The sequence below is a fragment of the Crassostrea angulata genome, chromosome 4, assembly GCF_025612915.1.
Source record: "Crassostrea angulata isolate pt1a10 chromosome 4, ASM2561291v2, whole genome shotgun sequence".
In the NCBI taxonomy this organism is placed as follows: domain Eukaryota; kingdom Metazoa; phylum Mollusca; class Bivalvia; order Ostreida; family Ostreidae; genus Magallana; species Magallana angulata.
This window is the reverse complement of record NC_069114.1, coordinates 806,088-825,080: the sequence shown is the minus strand read 5'-3', so window position 1 is coordinate 825,080 and position 18,993 is coordinate 806,088. Positions and strand designations below refer to the sequence as shown.

Sequence of the window (18,993 nt, the reverse complement as noted above, 5' to 3'; positions counted from 1 at the left end):
ATACTAAATGTATTCATACGCACAATATTTGGCGATTGGGTCTTTTGTGTTGTGCGTAAATGTCACTCAAATCAACCAATGCAATTTAACAGAGGGAAAGAGAGTGAATATAAATATTATAGTATGATATTGTATTGTATGATACTGTATCATATTTGATACATAGTATGATATTGTTTTATATAATACAATATATTTTGATACAACATTGTATCATATTAAATGATACAATATCATGGGATAAAGTATAATATTATATAATACAATCATACAATACACATTGTATCATATGATACAATAATATATATCAAAATGTCATAAAATACAATTTCATGTGATATGATAATATATCATATAAACCAATATCACATTATGTATGAATTTTTCTTTATTTGCGTCATTTCCCGCCGTATGTCGACGAGAGAAGTAACGTAACTGTTAACAATCAATTTGTGGCAATGTCAGAGTGTTTTGCGTGTGCTTGCTACGGATGTGAAAAACTATATACAGCGATTTATTTACAAGTTCGGTGTTTACAATGTATAACTTCAAAATCAGTTTCACAGAGTGAAAAATTAAGTAATTTCAAAGTCATATCTTGGATACAGGGTAACCAATTTCTATTCATGTTTACGGGGGAGGGGGGTCATTTTTTCATGGGGGTCATTTTTCTTCATGTTTAACATGAAAAATAACCCCTGGGTCTTTTTTCTTCAGAAAAATCCAATTATTCTTCAGCTAGGGGGGTCATTATTCTATGTAGAAAAATGACCCCCGGTCATTATTCTACGGGGGTCATTATTCTTCATTACACCGGCCTTGTAAGTTTTAATGACGTGTTCCATTAATACTGCAGAAACTTTAAAGTTTCAAGGTAGCTATATTTATTTGAATTCCGAGAATCGGTGTTGGAAAACCCAACAAAATGTCCTTTGAAAGGACCTTTAATTTTTACCGTTCTTTGCTGGTGTTGACACAAAGCCGAGGTATTTAAAAGTCTTCTGAACAAAACTTACGCATCAAGTCACGATAAGATATAGCAGCATTTAATCTATAAAATCTATCAATTAATTTGAAAGTAAACACTATATTGTGCACTGTTATGGTAACTGCAATAATAAATGATGTTTTTAAATCCTTCACAAATTTTTTTTCTTCAGAAAACATTTTGATTCCTTTCTTAATACCTATTTTCATAATTTAACATCAAATATTGGTAATGAAGTTTAAAATTTCAGATGGCAGAACGGTATATTTTAGAAAAGAGCATAATCTCTTTCATGTTTGTAGATTTAAATAAAACAAATCTTGCTCTCAAACAAATGTACACCATGCGACCAATCCCTTGTGTTATATAATCAGGAGATTTTACTTGTACGTCCACAAACCATCCGGGTGTAACAACTGCGACATCGTCCAGATTTGGTTTACGTTTTGGATACACATATCGTACAGGACATTCACTGCAGTTTAGTGTCTACAGAGTGTTGAGAAAGAACTGTTAATTTGGTGATGAAAATAACATGAAACTTCTAGTAGATCCTGTCTTGCTTTACTCGGAACATTCCTGTCTGTTTGTCTTCTCCATTACGAGTGTGTAAGTAAAACATTTTATCAACTTACATCTATCAATTAACGATTGCACACCATGAACATTTTTCTGGTTTTATATATTTATTATACTGCCTCGTATAAATAAGACATAGTGTTCTTTTTTAATACAATAAACATTTGTTGGTATATATTCCTGAATAACATTAGTAAAACTACGTTCGGTTGGTGTATTCAAAATGTGTAAAAATGCTAAAAAGTAGTCAGTGCGGTTCAATAACCACAATATGTCCATCTTTAAACATAGCATTGCAATTGAATAAAAATTTATTTGAATTTACAATTTTATAAGGACTCATTCTAATCGCTACCCATGCGTTACAAGTTCACATGTAACATTACTGCTATCAACTTCAGACTGCAGGAGATTCCTATAGTGAATTTCCTTTTTAAACATCAACACCCCAAAACATATTTGTTTTTTAATAAATCTAGTGAATGCTTGGTTCATATTTAATTGATATATGCAAAATATTAGTCAAGACCTTCAAAAATATGAAGTTACTTATGCTTTTAATGAACTTAAAACGACATTGATAACGGCATTCGTAAACACTTTAGTTATTCACCTACTCACTGTTGAAATATGTATTTTGATTCGAACATGAAAACATAAGAAAATCGTAACAATTGACTTCTTACCCTCCATGATTTATTGATTATACAACAACTCCTGACTTAAATGAAACGTCATGATCATGCGCCATTAAAAAAAACCCAAAAACTAATAGATACCCATTTCAAATGGTTAAATACATTAGTCTGTCTCAAAATAATCCTACATACAATTGTTATTAAAGAACGATATCTACATTTGATTCATGTTTGTTATATTATATACAGTTCTCTGAACCTTTACCAGAAATGTTTTCAACTTTAAAATTCGACTTTCAACAAGTCTTAAAGTCCATGTTTAACCAGATTGAACACAGGACGTTTTAACTAGAATAAGTGTTATTGTATATTGCCCCACAATACTACGAATATATCAAATAGGCAAGTAATATACATGGTATTGACATGTTCTTTTTTTGTGTTTCCCGGTAAATAATTTCAAACGTTTACAATAGTTTCAAAATAATAATAATAATAATTTCAAAAGTTTTACAATAGCAGTAAAAGTTGCGTGTTTAAGCAGAATACTCCATTATTTTGATCTTATTTTCATGTTGAGACTCGATACGTTTACCTGATCGATGATCACCTAGTAAATAGTTTAGGTTAAAGATCATATTTTGAAAATTAGTTCAATTACGAACTTTTTGTAAGCTTGGATGTTTTGATTTTGTATAGACATGTATTTGACAATTTATATTGTTGATCTATTGATGTGAATTTGGATAATTGATGTGGGAATTCCCAACAAAATTCCCCTTGGAAAAAACTTTTATTCATACATGTTTGGGATCTGGACAAAAATGCAGAGATATTTAATATGTTTCCTTTAAAAAGATTTGTGATAAACACAAAACCTTTTGTTTTATCTGTAGATAATTGGTAGCAGCATGTTATACATTAACACACCTTTTGTCGATTTAAAAAACTTTAGGTTGGATTTTTTCAGTTACGATTCTTAATTTGCATTAACATGTCCTTGAAATAATACAAACAGGCCCCATGCAGTTGGAAAATGTGTACAATGATATATTCATTGTATTTTGTTAACGTTAACCTTGGGATAGAAATAACAGTCAGAAACGAACATGTTTCACATCTTATATATCTTATATACACATGTACTATGATGAGACTCATCACCAACAGTGCATGAATCTTTGTATCAGTAATGAACTTGTCAATTAAACTTTTATTTCTAGCTGATTAAAAATAGCCTGAAAGGTGTTTTATGCTCATTCACGAATAAAAACCTACATTGAACTTTTTAGATGCTTTTGATTTCTTAAAAGTACAATTCCTTAGGAGTGAATTAAAAACAAGAAAAAGTGTATGTCAGTTTCAGTTAGGAGAACCTGTAAACATGGGCCAAAAATGAAGCATAGAAATTCTAAAAGAAATTGCAATTTGGCCAGAAATTCCCTATGATCAGATGTCAGACATTTTCAGTTTTGTTTACTTGAAAATATCTCAGACCTTATTTTTAGACAAAACTAACACCACGAAATAACTTTTTTGATAAGTTATGACCAAGTAAAATTTGGAGAATCATTTTCGTTGAAGATATGGTATATAAACCGAAAATTTAACTTTTTATGAAAATATTGGTACTCTGTTTTTACATTTTATGGTTTCAAATAAAGGCATTGAAAGTAGGATTTTGTCTGCCAAAAAAGAATGGTTATATCCCCATCCAATATTTAAGTTGAAACATTTTTTGGAATCAAAATAAGCCATATTTGCAGCAAAACAAACTTTTATTCACCCGAATTTTAAAATTGGTGTTATTATCTTCAAGAGCAATTGTAATTTTGTGAAAAAATAATCAAAGAAGTAAAGTAGACATATAGTAGACATACAACCAATTGAACTTCAAAATAGTTATAAAACAGTGTTAATAAACCATCGTCTGGGTGCGGTTCTGACCTAAGTGTGAATAACATGGAATGACATCAGGTATTTCTGCGGCAACTTTGACCTAACTATCATTGAACAGTTCAATGTGAACGTGAATTTTGATTTTTGCTTATAACATTGCACTTGCATGGTGCTCAACATACATTAATAAGTAGCATAACAATCCATGCTATGGTGTTTTAATGCTGAAGCTTTCCAAATTTAAAAGACATGTACTTCAAAAGCAAAAGCAAAAAAAGTGTAGTATGTATAAATATACATGTTATAAGATCATGCATGTTTACATATTAACATTGAGGTCTGATGGGTCAACCATGAAGTAATCATTAAAACAAAAGACTTAAAACAATGTGTATTTCTAAATTTGTGTGAAGGATGGGGGTGGAGGTGTTTCATAATTATGTGTTCCAATTTTTTTATGCATACCGTATTCGAAAACATTATCATAAATCTTAATAGTACAAATTACATCACTACTAAGTCATAAAAGTACTGATATTCCAATGTTTTACTGATAAACTTAGACATTTACTGACAATGTACTGGCATTACTGATAAACTTAGAAAAGCACTGACGTTTTTACTGACGGTACTGAGAAACTTAGAAAAGCGATGTCTTAAATGTTTATGAAGATTTTCTCCGGACAAAATCACTTTTTAGAAAAATTGAAATGGCCGTCAAATTTGAACAGAAGTGACCTAAATGCTGAAACTCTTACATCGTTGAGGCACGGGTTTTTTATTCCGAGATAAATTGACAATTGTCAATTTATATTATAGAATTTTTTAGTAAATTGAATAGATTTTTAAGTTATCAAAAATTCCCAAGCAAAATAACAGTAATTTTGTCGCACAATTTACCTAATTGTCATGTACGAGCCGATTTCGAAAGTCTACGGGACTTTCAAATGTTAATTTCGGCCATTGCTGCCAAGCGTACGAGGGAGTAGTTATTATTTTTTAATGCGCATCAAAATAAATCGAACAAAAAATAAAATAAAAAAGACTTTCTGATCATTGCGAATATAAATGATAATTGAGCCATTTAGTCTGGTTGTAAATTACTCTCATGTCAATTAGATGTCAGGAAAATATAAATCCGACTGTTATGCAGTACAACTACACTCTAAAACGATGACCTACTTACGTTGTATGATAATGTTACATTAAAAGTTTAAAATTTATCAATTTAAACTTAACTATAACAGTTTTGTTATGATTAACATGAATTTATAATTCATGATATTTTTGATTTTATATTTTGGATTAATTCTAATATTCAATTAGGATTTTCCTCAGGTATGAGTAAATTTTATTTTATTTTAGTTTAATAATATCTACTATTTCGCACAATTTCCTTTAAGTATTTTTCGGAAATTCTCTTTGTTAGCTAATTCATTCGCACATCTTTTGTAAACTTAGGATGACATTCCCAGCTGTTAGATACTAAGAAAAACATTCTTATTTCGGTTTCTTTGGAGGTAAATTCCTTTGCGCTTTTGGCTTGACACTTCGGAATTCCATATAGATAAACTTATTTATTTCATTTCGGCCTCACATAAAAACTTATTTACTTTGTTTCGGCTTCGAGTTAATCCTGTCTTTGTTACAGGCCTTCTCCGCGGAAATACGAGTAATTGTTATAACACCTTCTTTGGCTCAGCTAATAGTGTCAAGCATCAAAGAAATTTTGCCAAAATTGGGCGTAAACTTTTTTTAAACAAGTTACCTGATTGGTCAAAACTAAAGTCCGTGGATTGACCGCAATGGTAAGTGACTTTTACAAAGTCACTTTCCATCTTGCGGCAATTCAATAAAGACAGTTTTACTTAAATTTACGGATTTTATTTTGATTCATTCAGGTAAGCTTGAAATTACTGTTTTATTCTTTTTATTACTTAAGCTGAATTTCATTAAAGGTTTTTATTACTTATTTTTAAATTAAGGATATTTTTGAAATAGTTTTTAATACCTTAATCCAATTAATTAGATAGTTTTTAAATTTCTTTCATGACTTCAATGTTAAATTGTTATTCGCTAAAAATTGCCTGCCTTAATTGAATAACTTTGTAATCTTTTTAATCTACACTTTAAATTATGCTTATTGCGTATTAATTTCTACTTTATAATTTATTCTCTTAAAGATTTAACTTTTCGGCCATTTAAACTTTACCGCGCCTTGCTAGATAGAACTCTTCTGCGCGAGGAGATAAATAAGTTATCGTAAACAAAAACGAAAATAAAAACTTTTTCCGCTAAATTTACAAAACAAGTTGAAGTCATTATTTTATCATATTTTTCGATATTTAATTACTTATCAACTATGTTCACACTTTGGAATCATGTTTTAGGTAAGCGCTATGCACGATATTGTTTTGATTTCTGTTTATGTCTATTGTTAATCTGTTTTAATTGTGTTTCGGAACTTTTGTTATCTCTTTGATTTTATAACATGCTTTTATAATTTGTGTATTTCATTCATTTTCTTTATAACTCACTTTCTATCTTGCGGCAATTCAATAAAGACAGTTTTACTTAAATTTACGGATTTTATTTTGATTCATTCAGGTGCTGTGGAAGCAAGTTTCTTGCAACTAGACACAGGTTGATCCTTGAGCTAATTTCCCCAAACAATTAGTCACGACGGTGAAAACCAGAGTGTGATAATAATGCACATGCCATGGCGTTACTTCATGAACTGTCTTTGATGGAAACCTTACCATGAGTGCTGCATTGAGAGCGCAACTGGAACGGTGTTATAAAGGTACGTTTATGTTTTGTTTTATACCAGACAATGATTTATTTAACGATATAAATCGTAATACTTCAGATCGTTTTAAAAATGAATCTGTTATGCAAAAGCGAAAGTAGGTAACCCTGTGGTTTTTTGTTTTTTTGTTTTGGTTTTTTATTTGACTAAGTAAAAAAGAAATCGATTCTATAGCCTAATAAACTTGATAATAGCTTTATTGCCATGCGACACTGACACATTTGAGAATGAAAATTTATGGACCAGTGTTATTGTTTTATGTGAATGAAAGTAGAGTTGGGGGTGGGGTGGGGGCAACATTCATTTCTTTACCAGGAATGGCAGGATTGTTTAAGGGCATTCCACTGACATGTATAATTTTTTTAATTTTGAGATTTTCTAATCCACAGCTTAAAATTTTATTTGTTCGTCATTAAATCGGTAAAATTTCTAAACAGGTATTTTTACATTGGAAATTTGATATAAATTTGAATTATTTTTTATTTATAGAACTGGTGAACCAAGCCAGTTATAGTTTATTTTGATATATGATATGAATTCATTTTATGTAAATAACCAAGTATGAACGTATCAATTACATAATTCATGCAGTATTTTGTTTCCTGTTCCATTTGGGGCTTGAAATCAGATGACATTCTAATAATGATATAGCTGTCTTTTAATATTCCAATAATTTTAATTATTAATGTTGGCCTTAACAGTGTTAAAACAAATAACAGAGAAATAATATTATACTTTTGAAATGTTTATTTTACCCCAAAATTAATGATCAAATTTATTGTTATCATTATAGCATTTATATATTTTTATGGTTATGATGAGTTGTTTGATTTAACACAAATGTAATCACAGTATCATGATTTTGAATAATTACACCTGTCCACAATTTGTCAGCATGAAAACAATGAAAATATTCATATGTTTTAGATTTCAGGAATTACATAATTATTATACATGTAAAGGTTTAACAATCAACATCATCATTATGTTGTCAACATTTATTGATGTCTGATTTTTCAAATAAAGTTCATACAAATTGTATTTTAGGCATGAAAAGCTGGACCCTTTGAGTAATTATGTATTACAGAAATTGATAATATTAATTAAATATACACTCATTAAGTCATGTTCACACAGTAAAGTAGATATAACTACAATTTGACAAGATGCCACTTGTAATAGTAAAGTAAGCAACCAATCACATATGTGCTGTATCACAGTCATTACATGATATCAAATTGAAATTTATAATTTCAAATTAAACAACAAAGATGCCACTTGTAATAGTAAAGTAAGCAACCAATCACAGATGTGCTGTATCACAGTTATTACATGAAGTCAAATTGAAATTTATAATTTCAAATTAAACAACAAAGATGCCACTTGTAATAGTAAAGTAAGCAACCAATCACAGATGTGCTGTATCACAGTTATAACATTTAATAAAATTGAAATTCATAATTTCAAATTAAACAACAAAGATGCCACTTGTAATAGTAAAGTAAGCAACCAATCACAGAAGTGCTGTATCACAATTATAACATGTAATCAAGTTGAAATTTATAATTTCAAATTAAACAACAAAGATGCCACTTGTAATGGTAAAGTAAGCAACCAATCACAGATGTGCTGTATCACAGTTATAACATGTAATCAAGTTGAAATTTATAATTTCAAATTAAACAACAAAGATGCCACTTGTAATGGTAAAGTAAGCAACCAATCACAGATGTGCTGTATCACAGTTATAACATGAAATAAAATTGAAATTTATAATTTTCAAAATAAACAACAAAGATGTCACTTGTGTTTGAAAAGTTAGCAACCAATCACAGATGTGCTGTATCACAGTCATTACATGATATCAAATTGAAATTTATAATTTAAATTAAACAACAAAGATGCCACTTGTAATAGTAAAGTAAGCAACCAATCACAGATGTGCTGTATCACAGTTATTACATGTAATCAAATTGAAATTTATAATTTCAAATTAAACAACAAAGATGCCACTTGTAATAGTAAAGTAAGCAACCAATCACAGATGTGCTGTATCACAGTTATTTCATGTAATACAATTGAAATTTATAGTTTCAAATTAAACAACAAAGATGCCACTTGTAATGGTAAAGTAAGCAACCAATCACAGCTGTGCTGTATCACAGTTTTTACATGTAATCAAATTGAAATTCATAATTTCAAATTAAACAACAAAGATGCCACTTGTAATAGTAAAGTAAGCAACCAATCACAGATGTCCTGTATCACAGTTATTACATGTAATCAAATTGAAATTCATAATTTCAAATCAAACAACAAAGATGCCACTTGTAATAGTAAAGTAAGCAACCAATCACAGATGTGCTGTATCACAGTTATTACATGTAATCAAATTGAAATTTATAATTTCAAATTAAACAACAAAGATGCCACTTGTAATAGTAAAGTAAGCAACCAATCACAGATGTGCTGTATCACAGTTATTACATGTAATCAAATTGAAATTTATAATTTCAAAGTAAACAACAAAGATGCCACTTGTAATAGTAAAGTAAGCAACCAATCACAGATGTGCTGTATCACAGTTATTACATGTAATCAAATTGAAATTTATAATTTCAAATTAAACAACAAAGATGCCACTTGTAATAGCAAAGTAAGCAACCAATCAAATTGAAATTTACAATCCATAAATTAAAATTTCATAAATTTAATTCATATTAAACAACATAATTAATCAAAGAAGTGGGGTGGAAGCTATTAATACTTGATCACAGTTGAAAGATTGATACTATAGATAAAGGCCTGCTGGCGAAGCCATTCATAATATGCAGCAGAAGAATAGTAAAAGTTTCACCACTCATCAAAAGTCAGGTATACTAGTTCAGTAATTGGACTGCTTTTTATAACTTACCATCTTTATGTATAATACAATCATTGAAATGAATGAAAAAGATTAAGATGATTTCACAGTTAGAGACTGGCATGTCCCACCGTTGAAAATCATCAAAATATTCTAAATTGATAAATCAAGGTATAAATCACTTAAAGGGAAATCGGTAAAATATATTTAAGAACTCAAAGAAATGTTATTTTTGTAATCAGATTAATTGATATAAACTTAATTTCTTTTAAAATCCCATGAGTTTATCTCATCCTCTTCATCTTCAGAAACTGGATATTGATATTGACCTTCATAAAACTATTAAAGATGCTAAGTTATATGTAGCAGTCCCGTGTATTCAGAAATGAAACTAATCACTGATACCAAACTTACCAACTGTTAATGAAATATACATATACAGCCTACTCCGGATGTATTGAAATTCAGGGGACCATGCAAATTATTTCAATATATCCGTATTTCAATGTAAGCGAAATTGACTGACGTGAAGCCGCCATTATTTGAAAGCTCAATTTGGATGTAAGCATAGATAACCAAACCCGAACAAATTATTTGGTCATCATTTATCTCTTACAGTGATCAGATTACATGGATATTAGTCCTTGAAAGTTTGATTAAAATTATATCCCTAAGTTTTGTAAGTTTCATTTTGTTACTATCTTAAACCTCATCATAATCTCTGATCGCATTGTTTTACGTTTTAGAGAAAAATCACCAGACTCAAATGCTTCAAATACTGCTGTACACTGCTTGTATATCATCGTAAGTGTACTCGCGATAATCTCAAAATCCTTAGCAATTTCGTATTCAGGCTTTGTCCTTTTATCAATAGCCATAACTAGTTCGTATTTAGTGTCCGAAGATAAGGTTTTTTCTTTTCCGTGGAGTTTCCATATTACCTCTAGCCTCAATATATCCGTATGCATAAAAACAAAAAAGTCAACCGTGAATAAACTTTACTTTTTAAAAGAAGTATAAAAACACATGATGAGAACTTATCAATTCACACCTTTGTATATCAATCTGGCATAATTACTGTCACCAACCGTGATGACAGCCGCCAGGGAGTACTTCAACATAACCGTTATAAAAACAACTAATTATCACCTATGGGGACCGATCAGTGGCTTCAATATGAGCGATGTTTCAAAATAGCCGATTTCAGTATATCCGTTAAATCAATGCAAAGAAAATGAGAGGCAAAAACTGGGGATTTATTTCTATTTCAAAATAAGCAGAATTTCAAAATAAGCGATTTCAATATAACTGGAGTACGCTGTATTCAGGTCAATACTTTGTGGAATTTATGGATTCCTATATGGATTAATTTAACTTGACAAAACATTTTAAATATTTCAAAGGATGTGTTGTTGTTGTTAAAATGACAAAAGATATGATACATTACCTAAATTATACTTTAAGACAATTTCAGAGGTGTTTTTTCCACAAATTTCCACAAATCGGACTACATGTATAGTGTAGAATATCATTTTAAAAAAACATTTTTATATATGAAACTTATGTGAAAATCAGTGATTAGTTTTCTTTCTTTTACCTTTAAAGGGAAACAGTTCTCCAGGCACCATGGGGAGGCTCATGAAGGAACGGTGTTCAATCCATACAAAGCGTTCCAACATTGGACACACTTACCTGACTTTAGAGAGGGCTTGGTACATACGCGGTGACTCCACCTCTTACACACTTCACACTCAACCCAAACTATCTTTCGAGACTTTCCAGGAGTATTGTAATCACCACATATGCAACAAATGACTTCATCGTCAGACTCCTCAACGAAGCCCATGGATTCGTCAGAGTCAGAGTCATTTTGTCATCACCAGAATCTGTGTCCATGTCACTGTCACTGTCATCCGAGTCCGTCAAGTCTATGACTACAGGAGCAACCTCCTCATCCTGGACTCCGTCGAGTTTCCACAGTTTTTCTTCGACCTCTCTTATCACGTGACTCTCCACCTTACGCCACTTCTCAACCCCATAAGTTGATCTAGCCTGAATAAAGAGTTCCTTCACTTTCTCTTTCTTAAATGTGGCATTGCTCCTGGCGACGAAACTTTTTAATTCAGCCCAGACCAACTCAATAGGATTAAGCTCACAATGATAGGGCGAGGCTTATGCTGCTTCACTAATGTGACCAATTCAGCCTTGATCATTCGCGGATTGTAATGGATACCCTTTCTATCAAGCCAAGACTGGATCTCAGCCTTCGGTGCCGAGGAAGTTGGACACCTAGACTCAGGATCCAGATGACTGTGATAGGAAGCATTATCCATCACGATGACTGAATTGGCTGGTAGGTTAGGGAGCAACTGCTCAGTGAACCACTTCGTGAAGTTTTCCGAGTTTATCTCATCGTGATAATCCTGGTTGCCTGTTTTCGACTCGAAAATGAGAGCAGATCCCGGGATCATGCCCACAGCCGAAGAACCTGCATCCACAATTATCAGACGAGAACCTTTCCCAGATGGGACCAAAACGCCCATGACCTCCACGATGTGACTCAAAGGCAGAGGTAGATGTCCTTGGACAGTCCACCCAATCACCCCTCGCTACATGATTGGTGTTCAACCAAGTCTCATCCAAATACACAATAGGACGACCCTCCTCTCTAAACTTCCTAATGGACCTCAGGTAAGTATGTCGCATACTTACTATGTCATTCCTCTCCCCGATGTAACGTTGGTTGGAACCTGCTTTGTAGAATCTGAAGATAAAAACAGACAATTTTAATACTATAGGTGCATTCCATATTTTACCATACATCTAAAAGAAATTTGGTTGTACATGTAATTTCTAATTTTACTAGCTTTTAATTAGCTCACCTGAGCTGAAAGCTCAAGTGAGCTTTTCTGATCACATTTTGTCTGTCCTCCCTCTGTCTGTCAGTCTGTCCATCTGTAAACTTTTCACAATTTCAACTTCAACGTCTTCTTCAGAACCACTGGGACAATTTCAACCAAACTTGGCACAAAGCACCCATAGGCAATGAGGATTCAAAGTTGAGAAAATTAAGGACCACGCCCCTTTTCAAAGGGAGATAATTGGGAATTATTGGAAAATTTTGAGAAATTTTCAAAAATCTTCTTCTCAAGAACCATTTGGCAAGGAAAGCTGAAACTTATGTGAAAGCATTCTCAGGGTAATATAGATTCAAAATTGTGAAAATCATGACCCCAATGGGTAGGGTGGGGCCACAATTGGGGGTCGAATTTTTGCATAGGAATATATAGAGTAAATATTTAAAAATCTTCTTCTCAGAAACTAATCAGCCAGGAAAGCTGAAACTTAGTTAGAAGCATCTTCAGGTAGTGTAGGTTCAAGGTTGTGAACAATTCTTTGGCCTCACAAGGGGTGCAGAGTTTGATGTAGGTTTATATCCCATGTATTAACAATTGTCAAGGATCTTGTTGAGAACTCTGATCCTCAACATGTGATATGACTATCAAATCATCATCCTGTTAGAATAGGGAATTAATTATAAACATAAAAATATCTAATGGGAAAATGGATTTTTATTTAAACAGGATCTACATGTATTATAATATATTGTCCAGATATTTTGTATTATGACTCCATAAAGCTGATACATGTATTATCATGGTTATTGCTGCTCAGGTGAGTGATGTGGCCCATGGGCCTCTTGTTATCCTGGAAATTTATCCATATTATATATTATAACATACCTTCTTGACATGATGTCATGACAAAGAAGAACATTTTGCTCTTTATAAAGTTCAAGATAAATATTTGCAAGTGTACATGTAAATTTTGCTAAGCTTCAACAGCCCGATGTTATGTTTTAGATCACTTGAGTCACTTGCAAATCTGCTTCTTTTATCACTAATGTAATTAAATCTTTTGTTTTACAGAGAGCATGTGAATCTTCATCTTTGCATGATAGCAAAGTGCTTACTTGAACCCAAGATCCTTCACGAGTCTCCCCAGTGGTGTCTTAGTGATCCTGACTCCCCTTTCTACTAGAACATCTGACAGTCGACGAAGGGAAACGTACTGGTCCTGCAACTGCATATCATGAATGGTCCTCTTCTTCAAGTCTTCATCGAAGTCATCAAGCTTTCTACTGGGACCACGTTTCTTCTTTGGAGCTAGAACTTGCATGTCTTCCACCACCATTTCAACTGGATCAGGGTCCACTTTCCTCTTCAATGTTTTCTCAGATATTCCTAAATATGTAAAAATAGATTTCAGTAATCATGGTAGATATATATTTATTAGTACCGTGTACCAATATACAGTTGATCTATATAGATGCAAAATAATTTGCAAAATTATAAGTACTTTACTTTAATGTTAGATATTTTTATTACAAAAATAAATTTGTCTATTCGAAACAAAATCATTGTTACCTGTAGCAACTGATAATCTCTTGAGAGGATTTTGCAGGTATTTTACCCTTCCCTCCTGACTTTCTATGGAGAACTGTTTATAAATCTTTGTTAAAAGGTCTACAACCTGGAGAAGACATTTGTTATTAATTTTATGCAACTGTTTAATCTCATATATAGCTGAAACATTTGCAAGACAAGTACATCTGATCAAGTATAACTCATTAAACTGAAAATTCCGTTGACTTATGGAATAAATGAATGTCAATCAATACAAAAATCTAATTTAAAATCAATATTTTAAGGTCACTGTAAATGTAGGGCTTATTCCATATGCATTTCATCAATGGTTATTTTAATAATTAATCATACAATTGCTGAAAATCAAAATATATGTAACTATAAGTAATAATAATATTGAGGAATCATTCTTTTGATAATATAGGGTGATCATAATACAGTCAGGCATGAACAAATCTATCATCTAAGCCCTTAAGGTATTTCATTTTTTAGGACTATCTTTTTCATTTTACTTAAGTGTATATGATATATTTATAGTTATCACATGTTTAGCTCAATATACGGTGGATATCACTCATGTATTTTTTTTTTTATTCCACTGTGTGTTCTTACACCATGTGACGTCATAAATAAACATTACGTAGCTTCAGGCGGATGATTGACATAGAATAAAATTTTTACAAAAACATTTATTTGAAGAGTGTAGAGTTATGGATGTGGCGCAATTAATGTTGTTTCATTTTTTCATAAATTGATACAAATATGTTAGAAAATGATTTGCTTGTTTATTATTCAACAATGATTTTTTTTTCATGCATAAATTTGCGTCTTATAATAAATGTGTTGTGCGGCTCACAATGAAAATGTTAACAGAAAATATTAGGGTTTAACAAAAGATGTGTTAAAACATGATAAAAAGAATCTGTCATATGATTTGTGATGGTATATGATTTTTCTCCAACTCGTTGTAAGGCGAGGGGATAGAAAACACAACTCTTTGGATATAATCATATACCATTGCAAATTATGAGAGATCCTATATATGACAAATTATTGAATTGTCATTTCATTCTTCAGGTGACCATTAATGCAATTGAGCCTTTTGAATTTACATTCTATTAATATTAAATACAGAGGTAAACAACATATAGGAGTGTTTGTCCATTCACAACTTTACATTGATGAAAAAATATGTTTGTAATCAAGTGGAGTTGTGAATAGCTCATATTGTTTTATCATCAGACATCAAAACAAATATTAATTTTGTCCATTCACAACTTTACATACATTTAAAATCTTATTGTTTAATAAATTATTAAGTTGTGAATAGCTCATATTGTTTATTATCAAACATCTAAGTACATGTTAAATAAATATACTTTGTCCATTCAGTACCCCCCCCCCAAAAAAAAAAAATAAAAAAAAAAAACCCCAAAAGTACAGACATCTTTTTATTATATGTGAATAGAGTATGAATTATTGCAAGTTGTGAATGGCTCATGATATTACCAGCTATATATAAAATTTGCAATTCGTGACTTCACTGTATTCTGTGCATGTATGCGGATACAATTAACCTGGGTCTAATATGATATGGCACCCGTTTATTTATAGTTGAAAAGGTCACGGCCATTTCTTGTGACATCACATCAGTTTAAGCAGACAACATATAGAAAACTGTGCCCTTTTGAGGTGGAATTAAATCTGTGATGTTATTGCACATGTGATTCAGAAAGTAGTGATAATATATGATGTTTTGTGAATTATCTTCCAGACAATTTCGTCTGCTTTGATTACATTGTGTTTATTGGGATGTAAGGAATTTTAGTGTCAAAGATGCATTCAAAAGGTAAGTTTAGAGATACATATATAAGATACATTTATATAATATAAATAGTATAATTCTTGCCAGGCTTAAAGTATAAAAAAAATTTAGAGTTTATTATAAAAGTCGGGCTCTAGCCTATGGAAACAATGAAGTCATTGCAAACTTGTGCTGTATTTGTATAATCAACGATATAAAATTCATAAGCAATTATACCTCCATGGACTTTACAGCCTTTGCACCTTTGGTTTTAGGCATCTGGTCTTCCTTAAGTTAGTGTGAATTGTAAAAGACGAAAGAGCAGACAATATCGTATGAGTTATCCTCGGTACGGATGCGTTAAAAATTACGGCTATTACAGAGATATTCCGAAAGTAAGCGTTACAACGGCAACGTGCGCGACGGAAATATACGTCATCAACGTAACAACACGTAAAGCCACGAACATATCTAAATAATAACTGGCCCCGGCCGAAGTGGCAGCCATTTTCTCCAATGTTAATTCCCCGTAAGGTTTTATTTTTGTATCGTATAGTTAATACGTTTGACTTTGTGAAACAGTTTTATGGCAGATGTCTTGGGATTTTTCTCTTCTAGTGAAAAAATGTAGTTTTAACCCTGGTGTTTTCATAAATATCGATTTATTTAGGGAAATGTGCGGGAAAAAAAACTCGGGACAGACTATAGTCAGATTTCTAGTCGGTGGAAATCGTATAAATAGGAGATAGTATGATACGTTGTTAACGGAACACAGATTGTTACATATAAAGGGAGACAACCCGAAAATAGTAACTAATTGCTTTGGAGATAACATTGGAATAATTCAGTGTATAGAGTACACACGTTACAGATTGTTACATATAAAGGGAGACAACACTAATTGTGTTCGGTTGCTTTGACATTGGAACAATTCAGTTTATAGAGTACATATACATATACTGGTATCTTATTTGCAATACCAATTTGTTTTTAACAAAGAAATTCATCTTTCAAAGAGAGGATATGCAAGTGATGAAGGTCAATTCGTTGATTTTCAAAAGAGAATTAAAAATTTTTTACCAAGAGTGAAAAGGTCTACATTATACTACCGATGGTTGGAGAAATTAAATGAATGCATTCAAAGATTTGCTGATACATGTATTTCTATGGACAGATTACCTATAGAGGGGGGTTACATATAGTAGTAGATAGTATACTTTGGTGACTGGAGCATTTGAAGGGAGACAACCTGAAAACAATAACGGTTGTTACCTTCTGCTCAATAGTCATATCATACATCAAGATTATAACTATTAGTTTTATTTATCACGTGGTTAAGTTACAGATGAATGCATACAATGGCCAATATAGAGACCTGAACAATTTTTTCAATTATTATGTTTATCAAAAGGATATGTGTATTTTTCATTTAAATGAAAAAAAAAATAGTATAATCTACTGAAATGAATGTGTCTCGCAAAATTTTAAGAAGGTACCTATTGATTAAACAGAACGACTCTCTCTCTCTCTCTCTCTCTCTCTCTCTCTCTCTCTCTCTCTCTCACCACACCTTGCACTATTAGATTAGTCCATATTAAAAGATTAGGTTACAGGTATCAACTAAGTTTTTAAGATACTTGTTAAATTATAATATAAAACATTCAAATTCATTAGATCTATAAATGCTATTAATATTATGCAACAATAATGTATCTAAATGAGCATTGGTTCGATCTCTAGTACAAAATGAAATAAATTTTGTTCAGCCATACTAAATGAACAACTGTAGAGTAAATGTCAATGTGCAAATGAAGATCGAACTGAGAAGAAAAAACCCCAAAATATTTAATTCAAATCTCTTGAATGCGCAATCTCTCTGATACACTACCAGCTCTGTAACTGTCTTTATTTTGTTATTATCAGAACTCTCATAATTTCGATCACTTAAGAAAAACAATATTTCAAAAGCTGTTCCATTGTCAACACAATGAAAGACAACTCGATCTAATTTTTGTATGAACTGATAATATTACTTATTAGGTTTGTTACTCCTGTGCACAAAACTTTGTGAGGTTGGTAAAGTCTATAGACGGCGTAGGACAATCCATATGAAAGACCTTGCGATTGTCGGAGTAACCGGCACTTAGGGACGGCAAGTCAGTGAAAATTCTGGGCAGAGAGGCGGAAATGGCATACAAGTGGGAGAAGCGAGAAGAGCAATGGAAAGAGCAACACTAAAACTATTTGAACATTCATTGTGATGCTATACAGACAAACGACGGACAGCTGAGTGCTTCAGGGGTGGGACCTCATCTGATCAACCCCCTCCCCCTTCATCGCACCTCTGAAAGCTGTAGTGTACAGCACCGAGAATGAACGGGACCTTGGCGTATCACTTATCATCAAGATGTATTTAGGTATATCTATTTTCTAATTTATTAAAAAAAAAAAAAGAAAGAATCAACACATGCTTGTGATTCGATTTTGCATAAATTAAAACTACTTTTCATTGAAGTGCTAGTAGTCTAAACATTATTCATTCAATTTATTACTTAATTTCTTATAAGATTAAAATAATTTGAAATAATTAAGACACTACCAAAAACAAAAAACAAAAAAGAAACAACAAAAACAAAACAAAACCCCCAAAAACCAAACCTTACATATTGCAAATCAAAGAAAATGTCCCTTAATGTCCGTAAATGTTTTATTTATGAATGACAACCAAGAATATAACGTGTCGTGAGGAAAAGTTGTTTTCAAATTAACTAAAATTATATTTTTGAATATATTGATTAAATAACATGTAAGTAAAGCTATCAAATTCTTCTTTTTATCCGATGGCATGTCTCAATTTACTTTACGGTAGTCATGGACTCATTGACAATTAAAAATTGTTAATTAGTTAAAGACACATGCATTGCCGAACACGTTCATGTTCATATCAAATATACTCTTTCCCACCTTTAGCGCATTTACTTCGGAA

General features: G+C 31.6%; 1 protein-coding gene and 1 long non-coding RNA gene across 2 annotated transcripts in view; both read left to right on the top strand.

Moving 5' to 3' along the window:
* The window catches only part of LOC128179519 (uncharacterized), a 271,672-nt gene that overhangs the window by 206,044 nt on the left and 46,635 nt on the right, over positions 1-18,993 (top strand). The window lies entirely within an intron of this gene.
* Positions 9,681-15,593, top strand: LOC128179531 (uncharacterized). Its single transcript, XR_008243093.1, has 3 exons — positions 9,681-9,787; positions 11,382-12,467; positions 13,706-15,593. It is a non-coding gene; the product is annotated as an uncharacterized LOC128179531 (long non-coding RNA).